Source organism: Podarcis erhardii, assembly GCF_964252035.2.
Source record: "Podarcis erhardii genome assembly, chromosome: 14".
NCBI classification, from domain to species: Eukaryota; Metazoa; Chordata; class Lepidosauria; order Squamata; family Lacertidae; genus Podarcis; species Podarcis erhardii.
The window spans coordinates 27,549,348-27,562,919 of NC_138503.1; the positions used below are offsets into that span (position 1 = coordinate 27,549,348).

Below are 13,572 nucleotides of genomic sequence, written 5' to 3' on the forward strand. Positions count from 1 at the left end.
TACCATACAGGTCATAATTGTGGCTCTCCTTTGTAACCACCTTTCGTTTTTAATTCCCACTTTCCCTTCCCTTACAAGCTCAAAGTAGTTTGCTTTTCCATTGTTTAGGGTTTTTCCACTCCAGTTCCAAGCTCAGGCCCTCTCTGAGCATTGAGCCCAAGCTTATGCCTGTTTACTTGGAATCGAGCCCTACTGATTTCAATTGCTCCCAAGTCGGTGGGCGCAGAAACATGGTCCTCCCTGCCACTTTTTACAGCCTTATTAGTGAAGGAACTGTTTGTGGTTTGGGAAAGAGGTTTTGGGGTTTTGCAAGATGAAAAGAGCCACAGGCCTTGTGAGAAAACAAGCTTGGAAGAGTAGCTATGCAAGCCGCCCCATGACCACAAAGTCAGCAAACAACGTCTGAGCTGTGCTAACTAACACCTGTGAAACCAGACCGAGGCCATGTGGAAAATGAATTAGTCTTTCCTTGTTCAGGCCCTGGCAATGTCTAGGCTCATATCGATAGGGAAAAGAAGCCAGGATTGATGGATGAGGACCCAGCTATTTCCATTTCAGAATGGGGGAAACCAGCATTTCATTTCTAAGAAAGAATGAGCAGGTGCAGGCAAGCATATTAGCGATGGGGAAGAAATCTGATTCAGTTCACATGTAAATGCAAATCAACCTAATTCACACTTTCTGATACAGGACGCAAACTGAAACACAGCCGTCCTTTGAAATTTGCGCTTCTCTACATTTTGCAGTATAGTTCTCCAGCCAATTAATGTGTACCAAAATACATACAGCATGGTAAAATGTGCACAAAAGTGCATATATTGGTGAAAATGCCATACAAAAAAGCATATTTTAGAGAGAATTGCATTTGGAGAATTTTGCAGTACAGTGCTGATGAATTTTCAAGAGGGTTTTTTAAAAACAGTAATTTGCAATTGTTTAGTCGTGTCCGACTCTTCGTGACCCCATGGACCAGAGCACGCCAGGCACTTCTGTCTTCCACTGCCTCCCACAGTTTGGTCAAACTCATGCTGGTAGCTTCAAGAACACTGTCCAAGCATCTCGTCCTCTGTCGTCCCCTTCTCCTTGTGCCCTCAATCTTTCCCAACATCAGGGTCTTTTCCAGGGAGTCTCCTCTTCTCATGAGGTGGCCAAAGTATTGGAGCCTCAGCTTCAGGATCTGTCCTTCCAGTGAGCAGTCAGGGCTGATTTCTTTAAGAATGGATAGGTTTGATCTTCTTGCAGTCCATGGGACTCTCAAGAGTCTCCTCTAGCACCACTCCTTCATGGATCACTGCCTTGCTGTGGTGAAGGGGCTTGAATAACTCAGAGAAGCTATGAGCTATGCCGTGCAGGGCCACCCAAGATGGACAGGCATAATGGAGAGTTTTGACCAAACGTGATCCATTTGGAGTAGGAAGCTGCAAGCCACTCCAGTATCCCTGCCAAGAAAACTCCATGGACAAAGACAACAGTAATTTGCAAACTGATGTGGAAATGTGAAAAACTGGACTTAAGACTGGAAAACAGAGAAACCAAGAGAAACCAGAATTGGTGGATTTGTCCACCCCATCTCTGGCATGAAGACTACAATTTGGGTCCACCTTCTGCCCCATCCAGGGCAAAAAGGGCTGGTATCACCTGGTTACTACAACTCCATGCTCTAAGAATCTGTGGCCCTCCAGCTGGTAGACTGCAGCAGGGTTTGCTAACTTGTTGGTCTCCGTATGTTGCATGCTCGAACTCCCATCAGCCCCTGCAGGCAGCATGGGCAGGGATGATGGGAGTTGTAGTCTAGCAACATCTGAAGGGTCAAAGGTCTCCTCACCTCTGTTTAAGCATCTCCTTTTTTAACTGAATTGTTTACATCGAGAATGCAACAGGTATTTCCGCAAAGGATGTGCAAAATACAATGCCATTTCCCAGAAGACCTTTCTTCTCATTTTGTTGGCAACTCAGGAACACAGGAAACTGCCTTATACCGATTCAGACCGTTGGGTCCATCTAGTTCAGTATTGTCTACACTGACTGGCAGCAGCTCTTTGAGGTTTCTGACAGGGGACATTTCTGGCCCCTACTTGGTGAAATCGGGCATTGAACCTGGGACTGTCTGTTTGAAAAGCAGATGCTCTACCAAGTGGCTCCAGCTGGTTGCCTTCTAGCAGCTCATACCTTTCCTTAGGTTAAAAAAAAAATATGTTTCCCCAGTGGGATAATCCCCACAAAAATATTCTCTTTAATCTTTAACAAGCAATGAGGTGACTTTACTTTCTTTTCCCAAGTCATAATGAGTGTTTTCTTCCTGTTTTAAATCAAGCCCTCTCATCCAAATCTGACACAACTGTAATCTAAACAGATGTTCTCAGTGACTGTGGCTTTGGGCTTGGAAGGGATAATTCTAATTACATAGCATCTTCTGAGGAGTGCATCTCTTAATTCACTGCTTGGCATATGGAAGCTTCTTTGAATCATCTCTCCATACTGCTTTGAGAGGGTGGGAGCTGATCTATAAAATGGGTTCTTCAAGACAGGCTGGCAGGGGTTGATGGGAGTTGTAGTTCAAAACATCTGGAGAGCTGAGAGTTGGGGGAATGCTGCTACAGTTAAAGAGCCCCATGTGCCAGCTACATTGGGGTTGTGATATATTGATAAGGGCTGTTTTGCTAAACCCAACAAAAAACACCCATTGGAGGCAATCATGAGTTGCATTATGATATCAGTGTTTCAGAACCAAAAATACTGCATAGAATGGTTGATGAATCAATAGTGCGATGCAGCAGCAAAACAAAACAAAACAAAACAAAACAAAACAAAACAAAACAAAACAAAACAAAACAAAACAAAACAAAACACACCAACTTATGCATTTCTATGCTACATCAAAAGACCGCCTTGGTCAGATTGAATCCTAATTTTGTCTTCTGTGGCATTAGTTACCCCTCTCAATTTTGTGTCAAGTGCAAATTTGATGAGCATTCTTCTTTTGTCCAAGCCATTTATAAAGGTTTTGAACAACAGCAAGCACAGGACAGAACCCTGCGGCACCCCACTTGTCATTTTCCCCCAGGATAATGAGGAACCATTAGTGAGCACACTCTGGGTTTCGTCAGTCAACAAGCTCCAAATCTACCTAACAGTTATCTTGTATATCCCACTTTTTACGAGCTTCCCACAAGAATATCATGGGCAACTTTGTCCAAAGCCTTACTGAAATCAAGATACTCTACATTTACAGCATTCCCCTGATCCACCAAACTTGTAACTCTAAACCAATAAAGAAATGAGATTTGTCTGGCCTGACTTGCTTTTGGGAAACCCATGCTGGGTCTTAATAATCACATCTTCTTTTTCTAAGTGCTCATAGACCAACAGTTTAATTATCTGTTTTAGGACTTTTCCTGGTATCAATGTGAAGCTGACTGTTTAGTAGTGGAGTGAACTATAGTGGAATGGACAATTTCAGAAGGTGGTGGACTCTCCTTCATTGGAGGCTTTTAAACAGAGGCCTCCATATTTTGAATATATAAAGAGGGAGAGTCATATAAGTACTCCTCCCATCATTCACTCCTCAATGTGGCTGGGCTATAGAGACTCATCTTAAAAACTTAACCACATGTAACTGCATCTCTGTATTTTTTTTATATACTGAATATGCTCCATGTATAGTTGTTATTGTTTGTATGGTTATGTCTTAGTGCAGGGGTCGTCAACCTGTGGCCCATGGGCCGCAAGCGACCCATGGGGGCAATTTAACCAGCCCATGAGCCCCCCCAAACTGAGCCACCTGCTTGGCGAGTCCCCATGCGCTGTGCTAAACTGGCACGGCACATAGACTCACTTCCGCAGTGCCGGAAATCGCATGTGTGCATTCCCAGATGCCGGAAATTGCGTCTGCGCATGCCCAGACACTGGAAATCACACACGCAATCTGGCCAATGGAGAGATCTCTGTGGGACTTTACCAGCCCAGGCAGGTAAAACCTTGCCGAGCCCTGTCTTAGTGTGTCCATATGTTTTTGATAAAATCAATATATTTATGATAAAATCATTTTTTAAAAAAAATAGCAGAGATCTGTCATGTGTGATCTAGCCAAGATTCCTGCTTTGCAGGGGTTGGACTAGATGACCCTTGGAGGTACCCCTCAATGCTACAATTCTATAATTCTGTGATTAAGTCCATATGCGATGGGAAATATCAGTTGTGTTTACTACAGAAGGAAGGCCTATGGAAGCCAAAGAATCCTCCTTTGCTTTCATGAGAGAATACAATGGGACCTGTAGTTTGCAGTGAGCACTGAAATGACAACAAACCACAATCCAAGCAGGAGACAAAACCAATTTCTTTGGCGATCCAGAATTTCCAGAGTGGGGAAAAATATGTGCGAGAGCATTCTGTCGAAAATCTCTTTGGCTCCCGCAATTTGAAACAAATTCAGGAACAACAGTTCAGTTCTGGCAATGCTTTGTTATTTCTAGAGTTCCTTCCTATGTAGAATATTAAGTCCTGAGCTGAACTGGGCTGGGAGGGCAGCAGGGTGATTCACAAAGATTTTCATATCCTTTTGAAAAGCGGGATCCTATTCTGTCCCTTTCATAGCCTTGGGAATGGCTGCTTTTAAAGTATGGAAACATCACCCCCTGAATTTTCCTGCATTTCATTTTTCTCTTACCTCACTTTTCTTTTTTTTTTTACAACTCCCCCTCCCATCCATGTGGGACCCTGCAACTCTGGATTACGCTGAATGCATGATGAAGTGGCCGGTGTTTCATGAAAGCTAATGTTGCAATTCATTCATTCATTCATTCATTCTTCATTAATTAAATAATTGTTATAAATTATTATTATTATCAGCCTTCCACCCTAAGGTCCCTGGGTGGGTTATAGCATTAAAATCAATTTTTTAAAAAATAAATAAAAGGAATTTACAACCATCATCATTATTAATTTGCTTGTTGTTAAGGTGCCATAAGACTCTTTGCTCCTTTTGATGCAAAAGGCTAATACAGCCTGCTCCCCCTCTGTAAACCGTCTCTGATGTGCAACACAGATTCTTCCACATGGAGGCATAGTAAAGGTAAAGGGACCCCAGACCATTAGGTCCAGTCATGACCGACACTGGGGTTGTGGTGCTCATCTCGCTTTATTGGCTGAGGGAGCCGGCGTTTGTCCGCAGACAGCTTCCAGGTCATGTGGCCAGCACCTTCCCCCATCTGTAGTTCAAGAAGCCCTTGACCATGCGATTCTGTGTTGAACAAGAAATGAGGCTAAAATCGCCACTCATTTTTGCACTCCTGAACATCTACCAAGACTGGGGGGTGGGGGTGGGGGTGGGCGGCGGTGCAATTCATATAGCTAACCCTATCTTTTTTATTTTGTTTATAGGTCCATTTTCTCGTTCTCTTTGCACAGATATGTTTTTGTGTGTGTGTGTAAAAGTTGCAACAACAAAATTAAATAACAATAACATTAAGATAATAAAGGGCTGTATCCAATTAAGTCCTATGTAGAGAGTAGACCCACCGAAATTAGTTGTGTCCAGTAACTTCAATGGGTCTACTCTGAGTAGCCCTAACATTGGATGCAACCCAATAAGAATAATAGTCCATCCTACCTACCCTCCTTCTCCTTCTCCCGCTCCCTGTCGCAAACCCCAAACTGGTGCATCCAGTTGCAAGCCAGACCACCAAAGACTGACAGCCAAGAAAGCTGGGGAAATGACTAACTCCTTTTCCAGATCAACACAATTATTGCTGTAAATCTTCAGAGCAGATTTGATGCGGCTTCCCCAGAGTCCCTTTCCCTTTTTTTCACATTACAGTAAGACAGAGGACGTCATGTCTGCTCCTGTGATTACCCAAAGTATAGGAGGGTTTGCCACCAGCTCCTCCGAGCTCATGAGGTAACCAACAACACAGGCCTGGGAGCCCTGCGGCTCTCAGGCTGGATTGGGCCTCTTTGAGATTCCTGCTCAGCCATGAAGCCGCTCTGTGCCATTTTAAGGATTAGAGAGACAAGAGACCGAGAGATGTAATGCACACACTGAAGAATGCTAGGCAGCAAGGGCTGGTCCTTTCAGGAGCGTGGGGCACAGCTCCACCAGCCTCCCTCTGTTCTCAACCAGCCCCCACCTGCCTGCCTCCTTACTTACAACCAGTCCAAGGTCGGGGTACCCATTCCCATCCTGCTTCCTGCTCCCTCAGTCTCTGTGTTGCCTTTGTAGAACATAAGAAGAGCCTGTTGGATCAGCTCAGTGGTCCATCTAATCATCCATCCTGTTATCACAGGGACCAACTAAATGCCTGTGGGAAACCAGCAAGCATGAGCACAAGACTCAGAGCCCTCTCCCCTCCTGTAGTTTCCAGCAACTACAGAGACATTACTGCCTCAAACTGTGGGGGAAGGGCACAGCCATCCTGGCTAGCAACTATTGATAGCCTTCTCCTCCAGGAACGTGTCTCATCGTCTTTTAAAGCCATCCAAGTTGTTGGCCATTACTGCAGACCCTCCAAGTGTCCCTATTTTCCAGGGACAGTCCCGGATTTACAGAAGCTGTTCTGGTTTCTGATTTGATCCCAGAATGTCCTGTCTTTCCTCAGGACGTCCCTGTTTTCATTAGAGAAATGTTGGAGGGTATGAAGTTGTGTGACCCTCAAGCCAAGGAGATAAGTAACTATACAGTAATACCTCCGTGAACGTCCGCCCCGTCGAGCGTCCATTTCGGTGAGCGTCCGCAGCAAACCTGGAAGTACCGGAATGGTTCTGGGTTTGCAGCTCACGCATGTGCAAAAGCGCAAACCACTCCGTGCGCATGTGCAGAGCAGCGCTTTGTCAAGAGTCCCTTTTGTCAAGTATCTGCGGCTCCAGAACTGATCCTGGACTCAAAACAAGGTACCACTGTATACTGAAGACAGCCCTGTATAGGAAAGTTTTTTTTTTTAATGTGTTTATATCTATTGGAAGCCACCCACAGTGACCAGGGCAACCAAGTCAGATGGGCAGGGTATAAATAATAAAATTGTTGTTGTGGAATAGGGCAGTCCTATTTTCATCTGAGAAATGTTGGAGGGTACTGTGTCCTGTGGGAACAAGTTCCACAATTCATCTGTGTGCTGTACAGTGGTACCTCAGGTTACAAACGCTTCAGGTTACAGACTCCGCTAACCTAGAAATAATACCTTGGGTTAAGAACTTTACCTCAGGATGAGAACAGAAATTGTGCGGCGGCAGCGGGAGGCCCCATTAGCTAAAGTGGTACCTCAGGTTAAGAACAGTTTCAGGTTAAGAACGGACCTCCAGAAGAAAGTAAGTTCTTAACCCGAGGTACCACTGTATAAAGATACATAAATGTTTCCTCTTATTCACCTTTTCTCTTAAAAACAACAACAACAAAAACCTTCACATTTGGGGAAGGGGGCAGGCCTCTCATGACTTGGACAGCTGTCACATACTTCAGCAACAGTAATCAAATCAGGGAACATAAAAACTCATTTCACCCTCCAGGGTTCAGGGTGAGTTTCATATTCACCGCCCGCTTTGCTCTCATGAGGAGATGCCATTTCTTTTCAGGATGAAAAATGGGCTGTTGCAAAATATCCGAGGCTAAAGTATGCAATTAGGTTGGACTTTTTTATTTTTAAAAGATGATCTTTCAGAATTAGAAAATGGTCACGTCAGCATTTGGAAACACACATGTGCAGCAGAGGCTCAAGGAGAGGAGAGGAAGCCAGGCAGACTCTTCCTTTTCCTGGAGCTGCAGGCGAGCAAGATCATCGGGGGAAGAGGAAATCCAAGTTTAATGGAACTGTCAGAGAAAAGAAAGGTTGGGGTGGGAGAAAGGAAATGAGATGAACCCTATGAGAGCTGAAGGCCTGATCTTTAGAACTCAGTCCAATGGTTTTGGGCCAGTGATCCACCAAGAGCCACCCTCGTAACCCAGATGGATGCTTGGGTAGGTAGGAGACCTGCTTCCATCGTAGGCTGAGTGAGTTTCAACTTCTCAGCCCCACTCCTTCCCCCAAAAGATCTTCAGTAGGTCTTCTGCCTTGCAACACTAGGAAACCCCAAGAATGAGGACAAAAAAGCTGTCTGAATAAATCTGCCATGTTATTTCTGTTTATATGGCATCACAGAATCATAGAATTGTAGAGTTGGAAGGGACTCCAAGAGTCATCTAGTCCAACTCCCTACAATGCAGGAATCACAGCTAAAGATTCCCTGACAGGTGACTATCCAACCCTGTTTTAAAACCTCCAATCAAGGCGAGTCCGCCACCTTCTGAGAGAGTCCGTTCCACTGTTGAATGGCTCTTACTGTCAGAAAGTGCTTCCTGATGTTTAGTCAGAATTTCCTTTCTTGTAACATGAATCCATTGGTTCAGGTCCTACCCTCCAGAGCAGCAGAAAATTAGCTGTCTCCATCTTTCATGGGACAGTGTTTCAGAGATCTGAAGATGGCTATTATATCACCTGAACATACCTCAAATTAATACAGAATTTGGATAAAATGGAATTATGAATGAACACATCTTCAGTTGGGACGCGGGTGGCGCTGTGGGTTAAACCACAGAGCCTAGGACTTGCTGATCAGAAGGTCGGCGGTTCGAATCCCTGCGACGGGGTGAGCTCCCATTGCTCAGTCCCTGCTCCTGCCCACCTAGCAATTCAAAAGCACGTCAAAGTGCAAGTAGATAAATAGGTATCGATCCAGCGGGAAGGTAAATGGTGTTTCTGTACGCTGCTCTGGTTCTCTCTTTTTTTTAAAAAAATATAATTTTTATTAACAGGCCAATCAAATCACATTATTTCCAAATCACATTAGTTCCAAATTATACAGCCAAATTTTTAAATTTTGTTGGGGGTACCCATACTTCAAGCTCCGAACGGGGGTCCAAGCATCACTTTTATTGCTGCTTTAATTAGACAGTTCTATCCAGATAGTCTCTTTATTACTTTCTTCATCTTCTTGTTGTTATCGTATATTCCTTTCTTTGCGATCTCTGATAAACTTCACAAGCGGGTTGAAAGCAAACATCCTCTGTGTGGGTTTTACACTCTCCAAAAATCATATCACATAGGGACAGCCGCCATTCCACACCTCCGTAAAGTGGTTCACCAGAAGTAGCTTAGTCATGCTGGCCACATGACCCGGAAGCTGTATGCCGGCTCCCTCGGCCAATAAAGCGAGATGAGTGCCGCAACCCCAGAGTCTGTCAAGACTGGACCTAATGGTCAGGGGTCCCTTTACCTTTACATTTACATCTTCAGTGGAAATGGCTTTGGGTTTCATTATTCTGGTCCCAAGTATATAAAGAAATATCTGAAATATTTAAATCATTTGTTCGGGCTTCCCCACAACTGTCATTACTGAATATGTGGATGGACAGCATGAAAGCTTGTCGCTCTGCAGAGCTTGGGACATGGATGTGAGTGAGATGCAACTAGGATTTCAGTAGCCCAGCGATGGAAAACCTTGGAAAACCACATCTGTCTTTGTGGTATAAGAACTTATGGACTTTGGCTATTGCAGAGAAAAAAATACACATGAACTATGTGTTTCCAGGGGAATGGTGGATCCAGGCTGCTTTTATGTTATGTGATGGGATTTTATTTCCTATGCTTCAGGCTTAGATGCTCATCATTCACCATCCACGCCAGCTCAGAAAATAGGGATGTCTTGATTTTATTGGTGTGTCACCATTTCTATTTCTTAATAGTTACTGTTTGTTGGTTTTGTATAAGGTATGATGTAATGCCCTGTTACTGCACTTTGGGGTTGCTAACAATGTTAATCGAGGTTTAGATGGACCTCTGGGTCTGATGCAGTATAAGGCAGCTTCCTATGGTCAGGGGCAGGACACAACAGGCTGCTGCCGGCTCACAGCCATGCTAAAGTCCTGGATTTCTCCATTTTTTAAAATATGAGCAACTCTCTCTTCTGCCCACGTAAGGAGAGAGGGACATCATAAGGGGCCACCAAGTTCCACCTCCATACAAGTGGATTATCACTCTGGATTTCTTATCTCTGTGCCGTATGCCAGTGGCAACTCCAACCCATCCAGGCCTGTGTCAGAATCCCCTGCATTGACCCTTGCCAAGGGAGCCGCTTACATTACCAGCACGTATGTGGGGGTCTGCATTCCATACGCAAGTTTCAAAGGACAGCACAGCTATCAAAAATGTCTCAGACCACTTCAGTAGCTACAACATGAAAACAACAGAAAAAGCAAGTGGCGTTGTCCAATGCAACCTGGTTCAATACCAACAGACTGTGACTGGGCTCATTTTGAAAGAAAAAGGAGGCTTATTTTGAAGGGTGGGGGAGAGCCAAGGTCACTTAATGAGGAAGGAATGAACTCAAATTGCCGATCTGGAAAGACAATGAAGAGAGAAGATGATCTAATGTGCTGGCTGGATTTTGGAGCAGTGCAAATTACGTCTCCCACCCCCTCCCTTGGAATTTGGGAATCTGGATTCCTCCTTTTTAGACTTTCCACTACCTTGGTTATATTTGAACCCCCCTCCTCCAAATGTGTAACTCTTGGCTGTCTGCCCCCGAAAGCCCTGCTCAGATCTTTTATACATGCACAGACACAATAGAAAGAGACCAGCCACCTCTCTTCCGCTCTCAAAATCCCTCTAAATCAGCCTTCCTCAATCTGGTGCCCTCCAGGGGTTGCATTACTAATGTAGTTGTAGTAGTATAAGCAGTATCACCTGCCCTTCACCAACAAGTCCCAGGGTGGATTGCAACAATTTGAAATTCAGAACTGAAAAAGAGTTAAAGCAGATTACAGTCACAGGAATATGGTGGGCCCTGAAAGCACAGATCTCAGGCATCAAAAACCAGAGGAGAGAGAGGTGTGTCTTCAGCCTTCACCAAAAGCTGAAAAGTGAAGAAGCAAGACACACCTCTGTCAGGGAGGAATTCCACAACTAAGGGGCTGCCACAGAGAAGGCCCTCTCCTAGGTCATCACTATCCTGAATTTCTGAGGGAGGTGGAACAAGCAAGAGGGCACCCCACCCCAAAGCCATCCAACAGAGTGCTAAGTTAAAGTCACTTGTATACTTGTTCCCAGTGCTATTTTTCTAGAAAAAGAGGTGCCAGAACTCATCATGAACACCTCCCTTATTCTTTTATAATGACCATGGCACCCACCTGACAAGTGCTGGAACTGAGTTCCGGTGAATTCCGTTTGGGGGGGGGGAGCCATTTGTTCTGCTGACAGAATGTTGTTGCACAAGAGGCTGCTGGTAACTTTGTTGAGCGACAGATGGCTTAATCTGTCGCATTTTGAATTTCTACCAGCACAACTGCCGCACTGAGATGCTCTGTTGTGCGGAACTCACCCACCCACCAGTACAAGAGCCCTTGCAGATGTTCTGAAGGACAACTTTGGTGGGGATGAGGGCCATTCCCCTCCCCCTGCACTGCCGCCTGCTCATCTCTCCAGACTCATTCAGCACTGGAACTACCCTGGGCTGTCTCCAGTCGCTTCAGGCCATGGTGGCAGCATCAGAAGAGGAGGAGGAGGAAGAGGCAGTGATGGCTGGTGGCAAAGCATCCTGGGCTGTGGGGAGGCAAAGTAGTGGGAGGTCCCTGTGATATGGGCTCTGCCTCACGGCCACCTTGTCCCTTCCCTACTTGGTGTATTCTGTATTGGGAAGCCAGGTGAGTAACACCGTCTCAGCTTGCTGGCCGCCAACGCTTACACCCAAAGGAGGCCCAAACTTCAGGCTCATGGCATTTACAGAACCAGTTTGGAATTTCTCATGGATTCCACATCTTATACAACCAAGACAGCAGATTTTTATTTATATGACACACATAAGTTATCTGAGGGAATTTCTTAAAAAAGTATCTTTGGGGGGAAAGACACCAAAGAAAGAATCCGAGATGCTCAGTGAGCTTAAATTCCTCTTTAAATACTTGGTCGGATGCCAGGATTTGTAAGAGCTGTTATTATAACCATCTTCCCTCCACAGCCCAGAATTTCTCCGTTTGCCATTCAGCTGTGTGATGGTGCCTTTGCTTTCCCTCTCACTGGAATTCTGGAATCTTTGCAGGCTGCCTTTCAGGGATGGTCATCTGGTTTCCCTCTTAACATCACGCTGTGGCTTTGCTCTCTTTTCCACTGCGTCTGCCTCCTGCCAATTTCACATCTAGCAGAGCTGGCTGACAGTGGCACCGCAATCGCTGGGATACTGGATCCTTTGGTAGCGAAACATACGTCTGTTGGTTTTGTAGTATAGATGGCTTGTTTGTTTAGTGATTCATACTTTGTGAGTCATGGTGGGTTTACAATGGCTTCTTCCTCTTTTTTTTTTTTGCTTTTGGGGTAAAAACAAGAATCCTTAGCTCCTTATTTTATTGCATGGGGTTCATTTTAGGCATTTGAGGAGAAGGGAAGGAGCTTTCGGAGTTTGCTCTCTCTCACACACACACCCATTACACAAAGATGGCAATGTCTCCACAGATCTAACATCACAGATAAAACTTTCACACCACTTCAAAGAGAAGGTTTGTTAATGGGAATCCATTCACATGTTCAGCTGCCATGGAACACACACAAGGAGATGGGGGATCTTCCATTATATGTTCCTTCTTCCCAATATGCCTTGGTGCAACCAGTAACCTCCAAGGCCCCTAACGAAACCTTATTTGAACAGGGCCGGTCCTACCATTAGGCAAAGTGAGGCAGAGGCCTAGAATCATAGAATCATAGAATCATAGAGTTGGAAGAGACCACAAGGGCCATCGAGTCCAACCCCCTGCCAAGCAGGAAACACCATCAGAGAACTCCTGACATATGGTCGTCAAGCCTCTGCTTAAAGACCTCCAAAGAAGGAGACTCCACCACACTCCTTGGCAGCAAATTCCACTGTCGAACAGCTCTCACTGTCAGGAAGTTCTTCCTAATGTTTAGGTGGAATCTTTTTTCTTGTAGTTTGGAACCATTGCTCCGTGTCCGCTTCTCTGGAGCAGCAGAAAACAACCTTTCTCCCTCCTCTATGTGACATCCTTTTATATATTTGAACATGGCTATCATATCACCCCTTAACCTCCTCTTCTCCAGGCTAAACATGCCCAGCTCCCTTAGCCGTTCCTCATAAGGCATCGTTTCCAGGCCTTTGACCATTTTGGTTGCCCTCCTCTGGACACGTTCCAGTTTGTCAGTGTCCTTCTTGAACTGTGGTGCCCAGAACTGGACACAGTACTCCAGGTGAGGTCTGACCAGAGCAGAATACAGTGGCACTATTACTTCCCTTGATCTAGATGCTATACTCCTATTGATGCAGCCCAGAATTGCATTGGCTTTTTTAGCTGCCTTGTCACACTGTTGGCTCATGTCAAGTTTGTGGTGAACCAAGACTCCTAGATCCTTTTCACATGTACTGCTCTCAAGCCAGGTGTCACCCATCTTGTATTTGTGCCTCTCATTTTTTTTGCCCAAGTGCAATACTTTACATTTCTCCCTGTTAAAATTCATCTTGTTTGTTTGGGCCCAGTTCTCTAATCTGTCAAGGTCGTTTTGAAGTGTGATCCTGTCCTCTGGGGTGTTAGCCACCCCTCCCAGT

At 45.1% G+C, this 13,572-nt stretch overlaps 1 protein-coding gene across 1 annotated transcript in view; it reads right to left on the minus strand.

Moving 5' to 3' along the window:
* Positions 1-13,572, minus strand: part of ITGA11 (integrin subunit alpha 11) — a 92,963-nt gene that overhangs the window by 61,661 nt on the left and 17,730 nt on the right. The window lies entirely within an intron of this gene.